Source organism: Capsicum annuum, unplaced genomic scaffold (assembly GCF_002878395.1).
Source record: "Capsicum annuum cultivar UCD-10X-F1 unplaced genomic scaffold, UCD10Xv1.1 ctg82819, whole genome shotgun sequence".
NCBI classification, from domain to species: Eukaryota; Viridiplantae; Streptophyta; class Magnoliopsida; order Solanales; family Solanaceae; genus Capsicum; species Capsicum annuum.
Window position 1 is genome coordinate 479,794 of NW_025893638.1, and position 15,438 is coordinate 495,231.

Consider the following 15,438-nt stretch of genomic DNA (forward strand, 5'->3'; position numbering starts at 1 on the left):
GATGTGGCTAACTATGTGTCTATATGCATGGTGTGGCAACAAGTGAAAGTAAAGCACATGAGACCCAAAGGTTTGTACCAGAGATTTACTTTCCCTAATGGAAGAGGAGGGTAATTAATATGGATTTTGTTACTAGTTTTCCTCGATCTCGAAATTAGTGTGATTTAATTTGGGTCATTATGGATAGGATGACCAAGACCATTTACTTATTTCCTATGAGGACTAGTTATTTGGCTAGGATTATGCTAAGTTTTATTTTGTGGAGATGATGAAGTTGTATGGTGCCCCTATTTCTATCATCCCAGATCATGGCATCTTATTTTTGGTTGTTGTTTTAGAAAGGTTTGGGAACTAAGTATGCCTTAGTACCGCTTTCCACCAGTAATTGGATGGAAAAACAGAGAGGACAATCCAGATATTTGAATATATGCTTCATGCTTGCGTGATTGATTATAGTGGTAGTTGGATTGATCATTTTCCTCTTATAGAGTTTGCTTATAATAGTAGTTATCACTCTAGCATTGGTATGGATCCTTTTGAGGCATTGTATGGTAGGATATGTCATTCTCCTATTAGTTGGTATGAGATAATTGAGGGTAAGTTTTTTGGCCTTGATTTGGTTCTCCAAGCCTTGGATAAGGTAAAGGTAATTGGTGGTAGGTTAAACTCCTTCCAAAGTCGCCAAAAGTCCTATACGGACGTGAGGTATAGGGAGTTAGAGTTTACAGTTGGTGATTAGGGATTCTTGAAGGTATCTACTAAGAAGGGGGTAATGACGTTTGGTAAGAAAGTGAAGCTTAATCCCCGATATGTTCATCTATATTTGTCTTTGAAGAGGGTCAGTAAAGTTGCCTATGAATTTGAGTTTCCTTCTAATTTGAGCTTCATTCATCTAGTTTTCCATGTCACTATGTCGAGGAAGTGTGTAGGTGATCCTTCATCGATATTCTGTTGGAAGGGTTGGGTATTTCGAGTTCCTTATCTTATGGGGTAGTCCTGGTTAAGATCTTGGATCGTTAAGTTCATCGGTTGCAGACAAAGGATGTGCATCGGCAAAGGAACTTTAGAGGAATCATAAGGTTGAAGAAGCTACTTGAGAAGTGGAAGAAGATATGAAGTCCAAGTATCCATATTTGTTCTCCGTACAGGATATTTGTGCTTAAGGTATTTGTTGATCTTAACATCTTTGTTTCCTGACTTTGTGAAAGGTAATGGTGATTCCTTAATGTCTTTGTTTTCTAACATTGTTAAAGGGAAGTTTGATGGGTCATAATGTGTTAACTCATACTTGTGCTCACCTTTACTCGTCATTCCAAGATGAATGATCCTAGCGGGGGAGAATTAAGACACCATGAGTTTGGAACCTTATAATTTCTTGACTTTTGAACTCTCTAGGAACCATACGACTCAAGCATACTAGTTGTATTGTGATAACGACTTAGGAGCCCAAGTCGTATGATAAATAGTGTGTTCTAGGTTATTTTTTGTCCAAGGTATGGTAGGACTCCATATGAGTCATATGGACATGGTACGAGATAGTAGGGAAAATCGTATGTTAATCAATGTACATTCTTGATCATGTACTGCCTAGGGTACGACTATAGGATACCAATCGTTTATTGTTGATACGAGTTAGGCCCTGAAGTCGGATATTGGATAGAATTGTACTCTAACATTCTGTCTAGGGTACGAGTTAGGGTTACTACTCGTATGTTTGGTTATATGTGAAGGGTCCACACCGTACCCACCTATATTATATTTATAACTTTTAAGTTGAAGGTATTCTGGACATTTCAAACCCAATCCCTTAAGACCCCACGTCTTATAACACTTTTTGGCGTCTAATTCCTCACTTTAAAAGATCAAAACATTGTAAAAACTCTCTCTAAAGTCTCTTACAAAGTTTGGGCTAGGGTTTCTTCGAGGTGTTCATCTAGAAGCTTAAAAACCAAAATCTCTCTGTGAACGTTCATGAATAAGACACGTGACTCTTCCTTCATTGTTAGTTCACAAAAATCATGTGTTTTAAACATTGTTCTTGAATCATAAAGGGTAGTTTTGAAATTCATGGTTGAGGATTTGAAGGAATATTGTTTAGTATAGTTCTCTTATGATTTAACTTGTGTTTATATATGTTTTAATGATGGTTTTTGCACATATGGGTGCTTGGAAATTGTGATTTACACTAATGGGTCATGGTTAATGGTAACTTGATGGTTTATGGCATGAAGAATGGTTTTGTAACACCACGAGTCTGCACCTCGAAAAATGCACAGTGCTTACGACCCGGAAGAACCATAAGCTAACCTATGACTGGTACTTGCTGTGATCACTGAATAATTAATGAAATAAGTGCAGAAATTAGGCTAAATCTGCCATAAGGTTCATAACTGAAATTAGATACTGAATGATAAATAAATACTGAAAATCAAACATCCATCTGAAATAATCTAGTCTGAAAGTCTCTAACTGTCTGGAGGTAGGGTTCATGGGACAAGTCCCCATCTAATTCTGACTGCTTAAAAATAAACTAAATTACTGAAAAGATGACTATGTCCTTGAACTATGGTGACTCACCACTAAATCTACTACTGATAATTTAGGCTGCTAAGTACGGTTCGGGATCCTGTGCATCTGAACCTATGATATAAGACATCATAGTGCAAAAAAAAAGGTATGCATCAATACTTTGAAAGTACTGGTATGATAGATTAGGTAAGGCTGAATGCATGGGTTTATATGTATGAACAATATCTGACTTAATGATATGATTATAACTGAATGAGAGTACATATATATCTGAAGATACTGTAAATAATGAATATACAATGCTATGCACATAACTATGTACACAATAACTGAGATCACATTAACATTGGAAAATGATTTCTGAAAACTGAATGACAGATATCTGAGTTTATTGATACTGTATTACTATTAACTGAGTGATTGTTTCTAAAAGTCTTGATTCTGTGGAACTGAATTGAGTTTTGTACTGAGCTGGGTAACTGTATCTGATAGTCCTGATTCTAAAGCTAAAATGAGGTTTTATACTGAGTCTGAAACTAAAACTAAAATGGTGAGAGTCTTCATCTAACCGACATACCCCAATTATGATCTAAGTTAGAGTCCAACCTCTGACCTCAGTTAGAAGGGTGTTAGCACTTTTCCAAGGGATACAAACAATGGCTATGAGTTAACCCTCTCTGGCAGGAAGACATTTTGTCAACCCTCGCTGGCAGGAAAACTCATTTGAGATGTATCAACCCAAGACTGGCAGGAGGATATCTTAACCTATACGTGCAATTTAGTTCTATAACACAGGGATTGCTATTAACGGTCAAACCCTTTACTGACAGAATTGCCCCCATCCCTGGGTTCGCTCAGTGCTGAATCCTAATCTTAACTAAATAAACACTTAATGGATTTCTAGATTATACTAGGCTTGACTGCACTGTTACTGACTAAACAAACTGAGTTTTGTTAATTGGCTGAACATATTGAGTTCGGTTACTGACTAAACATACTGAGTTCTGTTAACTGACTGAATACTATTGCTTGTGACATCATTGAGACTATTCAAAAACTGCTTTAAATCTAGGTAAATAGATAGATTGTTGGGTAAAATACCCCCAGTACTTGATAGCATAGATAGTAAAAATATAGCACAATATTGAAAAAAAACATGATAACTCGTCACTTTCACAATTCATTCATTGAGTCATTTATCAAACACTTGGATGGGATAAACTTGTATATATGCTAACATGATATGATTGCACTACTCAACTCACATGAACATTTTATCAAATAATTGGGGATATAATCTGTGCATATAATAATAATCAACATGCAAGCATCATGATCACAATTTCAACTCACAAATTCAAGGGGCTTTTAACATAAATCCACATAAACCTATACACATGTAAATTGCTTCACATGACAACTTGTAATAAATTATGTATTTAAAACCTAAGTAACATCATAATACAATCAATTCAACATGAAATTCATGAAAGAAATTATCTTGTAATTTAAATAGGGCTCTTGAACTCCAAGGGTAGAAGAAAACCCTTGGATAAACGCCTAACATACCTTTATTGTTAATTCTCTGAAAGTTGCGGTGAATTTTTTGGGACTTGGATCTTTAATTTGATGGCTTAGGGTTTGTTCTTGAGAGAATATTTGAATAATAAGTGGATTTTGCCTTTATAAAGGCTTAATCTCGTGTTTTGGGGCTTAAATAAGGTGGGGAAATTGACCTAAATACCCCTCTAGATGTGGACTTAAAATAGCAAGAAACTATGCCAGTGACGCACAGACCGACGTACTGCATTAAAGGGGTCGACACAAGGATAAATGCACCATGTCGAGTTTGTGTTAGTTCACTGGAATTTACACTAGAAGCTGGAAAAAATATCCATCGATGCGATAGGCGATGCGATGTATTGAGTTCACATCGATCCACTGCTTTGGTGACCTAAATATGATTCAAACGAGGTCCAAAAAAATTTAAAACTCTCCCGAAGTGACCTATTGACACACCTGATCATGATTCAATCCAAGGATCGATATTTTAAGGTCCTAAGTATTGTAAAATATGATCGCCAAATTATGAAGGATAAATTCTAAGTATAAACACTTAGCTAAAATTTCTGAGTTGGGGACCTCTCTTTATGCTCTAAAAGACTGAGTTAAGCTTAGGATTTTGTGGGGTCTTACAATATCTCCCCCTTGGTAACATTCATCCTTAAAGGAGACTAGCTAACGTGAGGATACTGATAGACATAGTTTACATACTGGACATGCAAAACTAAAGCATTATTTTATGATTGAAACTACTGATATACTGAGTTTTCATACTGAGCATGCATAACTGAAGCATGACTGAATTTTGAAGGTATGACACATAGCTGAGCTATTTTATGAAGGTATGCATGATATAAGAATGTCATGCAACTGAACCGATACAGAGTTTGTAAAGGTAAACTGAACATGGAACTAAGTAATTTTAAGGAAAATCATTACCTTAAGCTGAGTCTGATTTTGCGGAGAAGAGGTGAGGGTACTTGGTCCACATATCTGCTTCCACTTCTTAAGTAGCTCCCTTAATGGACTGATTCTGCCAAAGAACTTTGACTAATGGAACTTCTTTGTTACTCAGTCTGCGAACTTCACAATAAAGAATTTTGACTTTGATGTCCTCATAAGTGAGGTTATTCTGGACATCAGTGCCCTTTATTGGGACTACAAATATTGGGTCACCTATGTAATTCTTTAGCAAGGAGACATGAAACACTAGGTGCACTGAAGCTAAATCTGAAGGTAACTCAAGCTCGTAAGCTACCTTTTCGAAATGGCTGAGAATATGGTAAGGACCGACATATCGGGGATTGTGCTTCCCCTTCTTGCCAAATCTCTTCACTCCTTCATAGGACAAATTTTTAAATACTCATAATCACTAATATCAAACTTGAGATCTTTTCTTCGCACATCTGCATACGGTTTCTATCGGCTTTGAGTTTTCTTAAGCCTTTCCCTGATCAACTATACTTTTTCTAAGGTATCAAATACCAAGTCAGGCCCTACTACTGTGGCCTCACCCACTTTAAGCCAATCAATGGGAGATCTATATCTTCTCCCACAGAACGTCTTTAATGGAGCCATCAAAATGCTAGAATGATAACTATTATTATTTGCAAACTCCATCAAGGGCAAGTGATCATCCCAACTATCCTAAAAATTAATGGCACACGCTCTTAAAATATCTTCGAAAGTCTGAATGGTCCTTTCTGCTTTACCATCTGTCTGAGGATGAAAGGTTGTACTATGGTAAAACTTGGGTACCAAGGCTCTTTTGGAAGGCTTTCCAAAAGTGTGAGGTAAACTGCGTACCTCTATCTAAAATGATGGACAATGGAACTCCATTCCATCTGACCAATTCTCTAACATAGAGCTTGGCATAATCCTCAGCTGAATAAGAGGTATGAACTGGGAAGAAGTAAGCTGATTTGGTTATCCTATCCACAATGAACCAACTTGAATCATACTGGAGGCGAGTACAGGGAAAGCCCATCAAAAAATCAATGTTTACCTCCTCCCATTTCCAAGTAGGAATACTAAACTCCTGCATAGTTCTACTAGGTTTCTGATGCTCGATCTTAACCTATTGACATATCGATCACTTAGCTACAAACTCTGCAATGTCTTTTTTTATCCCGCTCCATAAATTATGGGATATCTTAGTGCCCCCTAGGTAAATCGAGTACTGTGAACTATGCGCTTCTGTAAGAATCCTTTGCCTCATGCCATCTACATATGGCACACATAGTCTTCCCTGGCAATGCTACACACCATCTACCTCTTTAGAGAAAATCTCTACTTTTTTATCTCTGATTGACTCTTTTAGTTTAACAAAATTATGATCTCTGTTCTGCTTTTCTTTTGCTTCGGAAACAAAAAAGGATACTAAACCATTTTACATCCATACACTACCCCCTACTGAATCAAATTAGTGGACACCTAGTCGGCCGAGCTGATAAACTTTCTGAACTAACTTTTACCATCTTCCACATGAGCAACACTATAAATAGACATCCTACTGAGAGCATCAGCTACTCATTAGCCTTGCCTGGATGATATAAAACACTCATGTCATAGTCTTTCAACAACACTAACCACCTCTTCTGATGTAGGTTCAAATCTTTCTGAGAAAATACATACTGCAGGATTTTATAGTTTGTGAACACATCAATACGAACCCCATACAAATAGTGCCTACAAATCTTTAAGGCAAACACTACAGCTGCAAAATCAAGATCATGAGTGGGGTAGTTCTTTTCATGGGGATTAAGCTGCCTAGAGGCGTAGGCTATGATCTTACCTTTCTGCATCAAAACACATCCCAAACCAACTCTAGAAGCATCACAATATAAGACAAATCCATTTAAACGATCTGGTAAGGTCAAAACTGGGGTTGTACTAACTCTAGTCTTCAACTCCTGAAAACTCTTCTCACAAGAATATGACCACTATAACTTGACTTTCTTCTAAGTCAATCTGGACATGGGGGATGCAATGGATGAAAATCCTTTAACGAAATGTAGGTATAGCCCAATCACGAACCACTCCAACCTTGGCTTGATCAACTATAATACCTTTCTTAGTCACCACATGACTTGAGAAAGAAACATACACCAACTAAAACTCAAACCGGGAGAACTTTGCTTACAATTTCTCATCCCTTAATCTCTGAAGCATAATCCGCAAATGTTCCTCGTGCTCAACCTTACTCTTGTAATAAACCAAGATAACATCTATAAATACAATAACAAAGAAGTCAAGATACGATAGAAACACACGAGTCATAAAATCCATCAAAGCAACAAGGGAATTGGGCAACCCAAAGGACATAATTATGAACTCATAGTTACTATATCATGTTCTAAAAGTTGGCTTTAAAATATCAAAAGCTTTAATCCTCAACTAGTGATAACCGGATCTCAAATCAGTCTTCAGAAATATCACAGTACCCTGAAGCTGATCAAATAAATAATCAATATGAGAAAGAGGATACTTATTATTAACCATCACCTTGTTCATCAATAACATATGCATAGACCCTTCCTTTTTCTTCACAAACAAGATAGGCACACCCCAAGCTGATATACTAGGTTGGATATATCCTTTATCGTACAACTTCTACAATTGATCCTTTATCGTAGTATCTGAAGCCTTCACCTCTGGCCTTGTAGGTATATCTTAACACTGACGACGACCACCAACTAGCTGAGTAGCCCTATGACCACTACAATGGGCTCCACTACCACTACTTCTCACATATTTTGTAGTACCCCTACCTTTTATAACTAAAATAAGAGTGGCTTTGATCGGATGGTAAGGGAAGTTCTTGAAAAATAGCGAACCTCATGATACACAAAACACGTTCTGCAGCCTACCTCGATAGGAGAAGATACCACCACGCCCGGATGGCCACCCTAAACTTCTGAATCAGAAGATCCACTACCTGAACTCTATAAGGCCGCCTGAATAGGCCTACCCGGATATCCATAATAACCTCGAAGATCTCTACCATAAGGAGACTAATTTCTGAACTCACAAAAATAGTACACCTTCTTGGTCTATCCCTAAGATCCTCTAAGAAGGTCTTTGGTCATCTTAGCATCATCCACTATACTCCAAAAGAATGCTCCAAATAATACCATCTAAGATGCAGCCAACAGAATAGAGAGATCCAAACCCTTCATGAATTTCCAAATATTTTCAAACTCGATAAAAATACTAGCATAAGAATATTTGGACAAGGATGAAAGTGTGCCTCATACTAAGCTATAGTCATGTAGCCTTGATCTAGGCAATCAAATTTATCTCACGTCTAGCCCTTCAGACAGTAAGGCACAAATCACTCTAAGATGTTATGGACAAACTAATCCTATGCTATCTTAGAAGAATCAAGAGGTCTACAGCCAACAAGCGACCTCGACCAATCTCTAGGAGTATCTCTTAACAAATAGGTAGTATAAGGAACCCCATGTGAATCAAGCAAACCCAAATTATACAATTTATCTCAATAATCCATCAGGAACTCATAAACATCCTCGTCCACAGCACCACTAAATCTAAGAGGATCCAAATGAGTAAATTTCTTGAACTTTTTCTAATCCTTAGAAGACATAATAGTATTCGCAGCAAGAGGAAACATAATGAATTTGGCAGGATGAGATCCCATCTGAGGAAGTAACATATATAAAGGCTAACTCTTTATCCTGGTGCAATGTACTCAGATATTGCACTAATGGAGGAATAGTACACGATATTTGAGAAGTACCCAAAATTGAAGTAGGTGAAATTGGAGGATCCATACTCGAAATTGGAGAACACCTAGCACAACCAAAGAAGAACTCTCTAAGCGAGTCTGCAATCGCAGCAACAACACCTCCAAGGAAGAGGAATACAAACTTTAAGGTACTATAGCCAAACTTGCACCCCCAATACTCTCAACCCTAGGCTTAGGGGAGAGTCCCCTAGCACTCCTCCTAGACGAGGCTAATCCATGGGCTTGTTTACTACCTCAAGTCAGTCCACGACTCAAGGCTCTCTTCGATAGTCCACATCTCTAACCATGCGGGACCTAGTTAATACCATCTATATAGAAAAAGAAAAACACAACTCAAAACACAAGGAGTACAAAAATTTGCATGATAAGGAATAAAATAAAAAAAGTTTCCTAAAGACATCATATAGCCTATTGAAGATAGATATGGAAGTCTACGTACAAAACCACAAGACTATATTAGACATAGCATTCTTTCCAAAGAAAATTCTGAACAAAGACAATTCTTTGTTCCTTAGTCTACAAATTTGATGATCAAGGATTTTAGCTAGGATTTCTTCAAAGAGAAAGGTTGCTCTGAACATCTAAGTTTTATAAAGGGATCATGACAACTTGGTCACCTATACACTTCTTTAACAAGAACACATGGACCACTAGATGCACTGAAGCCAAATTTGTAGGAAACTTAAGCTCATACGCTACCTTCCTATAATGGCTCAAGATCCTGTAAGGGCCCACATATTGGGGACTGATTTTCCCTTTTAACAAATCTCGTCACTCTGTTCATGTGAGAGGTCTTCAAATATACTATATCTCTAACATAAAACTCAAGATATCTTCTTTTTATGTCTGTATAGGATTTATGATGACTTTGGGCTATCTTAAGCCTCTCTTTAATCAATTAAACTTTATCTAAAGCATCAAATACTGAATCTGGCCCTATTAACACAGTCTCACCTACCTCAAACCAACCAATAGCCGATCTACATCTCATCCCATAAAGAGCCTCAAATAGAGCCATCTGAATACTGGAATAATAACTGTTATTGTAAGCAACCTCAATCAATAGAAAATGATCATCCCAACTGCCCTTAAAGTTGATAACACAAGCTCTTAATATGTCATCTAAGGTCTAAATGGTCCTCTCTGCATAACCATCTATCCAAGGGTGAAAGGCTGTACTGATATGAACTTGGGTACCAAGACCTTTCTAAAAAGCCTTCAAAAAATAAGAGGTAAACTGAGTACCTCTATCTGAAATGATGGATAATGGGACTTCATGCAATCTAACCAATTATATAATATAGATATTGGAATAATGATCGGCTGAATAAGAAGATGGACTGGTAAGAAATTGGCTGATTTGGTCATTCGGTCCATAATAACCTAAATCAAATTTTGTTGGTGACATGAATAAGGCAACCCTATCACAAAATCCATATTCACCTCTTCCCACTTCCACGTTGGGATGCAGAACTCCTGTATAGAGCGAATAGGCCTTTGGTGCTCAATCTTAACTACTGTCAATTAGCACACTTGGCTACAAACTCTGTAATATCTCTTTTTATATTGCTCGACCAATAAATTTCCCATAAATCATGGTACATCTTAGTAGCTCCTGGAAGAATAGAGTAACCCGCACCATGCGCTTCTACAAGAATTTACTATCTTAAACCATCTTCATGCAGCACACACAATCTACCCTGGCAATGCAACACACCATCTCCCCCTTAAGTGAAAACCTCTACTTTCTGATCTTTGACTGACTCCTTCAACTTAACTAGACTGGGGTCCTTATCTTGCTTTTCTTTCACTTTGGCAACCAAAGAAGATTCCAAAATATTCTAAACCCATGCACTACCCATAGCTGAGTCAACCAAATGAACGCCTAATCTAGTCAGCTGATGAACCTCTTGAACCAACTTTTTCTTATCATTCTCGACATGAGCCACACAACCTATAGACAATATACTAAGGGCATTTTCCACTATATTGACCTTGCTCGGATGATAAAAAACAATCATATCATAATATTTCAACAATTCTAACCACCTCCTCTGATGAAGATTTAACTCTCTCTATGAAAATGCATACTGCAAACTTTTGTGATTCGTGAACACATCAATATGCACCCTATTCAGATAATGCCTCTAAATTTTCAAGGCATATACAATAGTTGCTAACTTAAGATCATGAGTAGGATAATTCTATTCATGAGGCTTAAGCTGTCTAGAGGCATAGGCTATGAACTTACCTCTATGTATCAGAACAAAACCTAAATAAACTCTGGAAGCATCACAGTAAATAACAAACCCATCTGAACCATCTGGTAAGGTCAAAACTTAGGCTGAGGTGAGTCAAGTCTTCAACTCCTAAAAAATCTTCTCACATGAATCTGACCATTGAAACTTGAATTTTTTTTGAGTCAATATAGACATGGGGGACTCAATAGATGAAAACCCCTCAATAAACCATTTGTAATAGCCAGCCAAACCCAAGAAACTCCTGATATCTGATGGGGAAATGGGTGAAGGCTAGTTTCTCACTATTTTGATCTTTTAAGGGTCAACTCTAATTCCATCACCAAAAAGAATATGGACAAGAAAAGCTACCAATCTTAGCCAAAAGTCACACTAAATAAATTTAGCAAATAACTGATGGGCTCTAAGAGTCTTTAATACTATTTTAAGGTGGTATGCATGGTAATTTCATTATAGGAATAGATAAGGATATTATCTATATAGACTATGACAAACATATCCAAATACTGCTTGAACATTCTATTCATCAAGTACATGAAAGTTGATAGGGCATTTTTAAGACCAAAAGACATGACTAGAAAATCAAAGTAACCATATTGAATTTTGAAAGTTGGTTTCAAAATGTCAAATTCTCTGACTCTAAGCTGATGATAGCCGAATTTGCGGTCTATCGTAGAGAAGTTACTAGCACCCTAAAATTGGTTGAATAAGTCATCGATTCTGGGGAGTGGGTACTTATTCTTGATTGTGACTTTTTTCAACTGACCGTAATCACTGTGCATACAAAAATAACTATTTTTCTTGCAAACAAAAAAGACTGGAACACCTCATGGGGAAACATTGGGCCTGATGAATCCCTTATCTATGAGATATTTCAATTATTGTTTTAACTCCCTAAGATCTATTAGAGAAATTCTATAGAAAGAATAAAGATAGGCTGGGTATCAGGAAGAAAATCTATTCTAATGTTAATTTCCCATTTGGGAGAAACTTTGAGAAGATCTTAGGAAAAAATCTAGAAATTTCCTTACAACTAAAAATAACTCAATAATAAGAGTCTCTGAACTGGAGTCTTTAACTCAAACAAGATGGTAGGTACACCCCTTAGATATTATATTTCTCGCTCTAAGGTACGAAACAAGCTGACCTTAAGTGCAAAAGTACTAACCCTTCATTCTAGGACTGGTTCATTCAAAAAGTGAAAATAACAACTCTATTTACACAATCCATGCTGAGAATGACATCAAAATTCGTCATCTCTAACTCCACAAGATCAACTGAAGTGACTTTTTGGTATATTGTGATAAGATGGTTCCTATATACCTTCCTAGATACTATAGAGACATCTACTGGGGTAGACACTAAAAAGGGCTCAGCTAAAGTCTCAGGACTGACACTAAAATCAATATCTATGTAAGGGTAACAAAATAAAGAGAAGCTCTTGGATCCAACAAAGCATAAATATGTAAATGAAAGACCTGCAATGTACCCGTAACCACATTAGGAGAATTTTCCTAATCCTACTGAGACTGAAGTGCATACAATCTATTTAGGTGGTGACCACTGGTGGCATTAGATGTGTCACCCTATTGAGTTGGGCAACCAAATGGAACTTGGCGATGACTAAAATAACCCTACTGGCCATTCTGTGGGAAATCCCTGACCCTATGGCTTGGCTTGCCATATCTAAAGAATATATCACTGCCAGCACTATACATACCCTTATTGTTTCTACCATATTTCTAGAAAAAAGGATTTATGCAACTACTATTCATACTTCCCTGGGGATTAGGGCCTAGCGACTTATCTCGATTATTAATTTTGAACTTCAGTGATGGAGCACTAGCTTAAGATGGAGTTGGGGCTGAATATTTCTGATAGAATGGAGGATGGTTACCACTCTCTGACCTCAATCAAGGAAAACTAAAGCTACCTGTTCTGGCTCTCTAATTCTCCCTCTCTCTTTTCATAAAATTTTGCTCCTCAATCTATTAAGCATGGACTATTAACCTAGACAAGTCTATCTCTTTAATCGACATTGTCGTCCTACACTCCTTAACCATACTATCAGCTATACTAGAGACAAACTTACTTATCCTAGACTTGTCATAAGATACCATATTAGGAGGATATCTGGGTAGCCGAGTAAACTTAAGAGAATACTCTTTCATACTCATGTTTCCCTACCTCAAATTAATAAACTCTATAACCTTAGATTCCTTTGACTCCGAAGAAAATAACTTATCTAAAAAGGTTATCGCAAACTCTTCCTATTCGACAAGCCTTGCATCTGCCCCTCTATCTTCCTTCCACCAGATAGTTTAGATAGGTTTGTGGTATATTGTGATACTTCTAGAGTGGGCTTAGGGTATGTTTTGATGCAGAGAGGTAAGGCTATAGCCTATGCCTCAAGATAGGTTAAACCTTATGAAAAGAATTACACCATTTATGATCTTTAGCTAGAAGTTGTAGTGTTTATATTGTAAATTTGGAGGGACTACTTGTATGGGGTGCATGTGGATATGTTCATAGACCATAAGAGCCTATAGTATGTATTTTCTTAGAAATACCTAAATCTGCGTCGGAGGAGGTAGTTAGAGATATTAAAAGACAATGACATAAGTGTTCTGTATTATTTGGGTAAGGCCGATGTAGTGGCAGATACCCTCAATAGGATGTCTATGGGTAGTGTTGCTTATGTGGAGAATGGTAAGAAGAAGTTAGTTTAGGAAGTACATCAGATTTCTCAACTAGGTGTCTGCTTAGTCGATTTAGCAGAAGGTAGTATGTGGGTTCAGAATAGTTTAGAATCATATCTGATTTTTGAAGTGAAGGAGAAGTAGGATAGAGATCCTAGTTTAGCTAAGTTAAAAAAGGCAGTCAGAGATTAGAAGGTAGAGGTTTTCTCCTAAGAAAGAGATGGTATGTTATGTTTCCATGGTCGACTATGTGTGCTAGGTGTAGATGACTTGAAGCAGCGGATTCTTGTAGAAGTGCATGGTGCACGCTACTCTATTCATCTAGGAGCCACCAAGATATACTGTAACTTGTAGGAGGTCTATTGGTGGAGGGGGATGAAGAGAGATATTGTAGAGTTTATAGCTAAGTACTCGATATGTCAGCTAGTTATGGTCAAGCATCAGAAGCCTAGTGGGTCTATAGAGGAGTTCAGTATTACCACTTGGAAGTTGGAGGAGGTGAATATAGATATTGTGGTGGGTTTGCCCTGCACGCCTCATCAACACGATTCAGTTTGGGTTATTACAGACAGGATGACCAAATCAGCTCATTTCTTACCAGTCCATACTTCCTATTTAGCCGAGGAGTATGCCAAGCTCTATGTTAGAGAGTTGGTTAGATTACATGGAGTTCCATTATCTGTCATCTCAGATAGAGGTACGCAGTTCACCTCTCATTTCTGGAAATCCTTTCAAAAGGATCTAGGTACCTAAGTTTACCTTAGTAAATCCTTTCACCCTCAGACAGATGGTCAACCAGAAAGGACCACTCAGACTTTGGAAGATATGTTAAGAGCGTGTGCCATTGACTTTAAGGGTATTTGGGATGACCACTTGCCTTTGAATGAGTTTGCGTATAATAGAAGTTACCATTCCAGTATTCAGATGACTCCATTTGAGGTGCTCTATGAGAGGAGATATAGATCTCCTATTGGTTGGTTTGAAGTGGGTGAGGCCTCAGTGGTAGAGTTTGACTTGGTATTTAATACCTTAGAAAAATTTAGTTGATCAGGGAAAGGCTTAAGACAAATTAGAGATAGCAGAAATCGTATGTAGATATGCGAAGGAAAGATCTCAAGTTTGAGATTAGGGATTTTATGTATTTGAAAATCTCTCCTATGAAAGGAGTGAAGAGGTTTGGCAAAAAGGGGAAGCTCAGTCCCCGGTATACCGTTCCTTACCAAATTCTCAACCATTTCGAAAAGGTAGCTTAAGAGATTGAGTTACCTTCAGATTTAGCTTCAGTCCATCTAGTGTTTCATGTCTTTTGATAAAGAAATGCATAGGTAAGCTAGCAGTCGTAGTCCCTATAGAGGGCATAGATGTTCAGAACAACCTCTCTTATGAAGAGATCCAAGTTGAAATCCTTGATCATTACATTCCCAGACTGAGCCACTTGGGAAGCAGAAGTAGATATACGAACCAAGTAGCCTCAACTTTTCTCCGCAAACTCAGATTCAAACCGCTTTCCTTGAATTTACTCAGTTCCTTATTCAAATTTCCTATATAAGTTATATATAATTTCAATTGTATAGCATTCTCATATCACACATACCCTCACAAAACTACTCAGTCATATGTC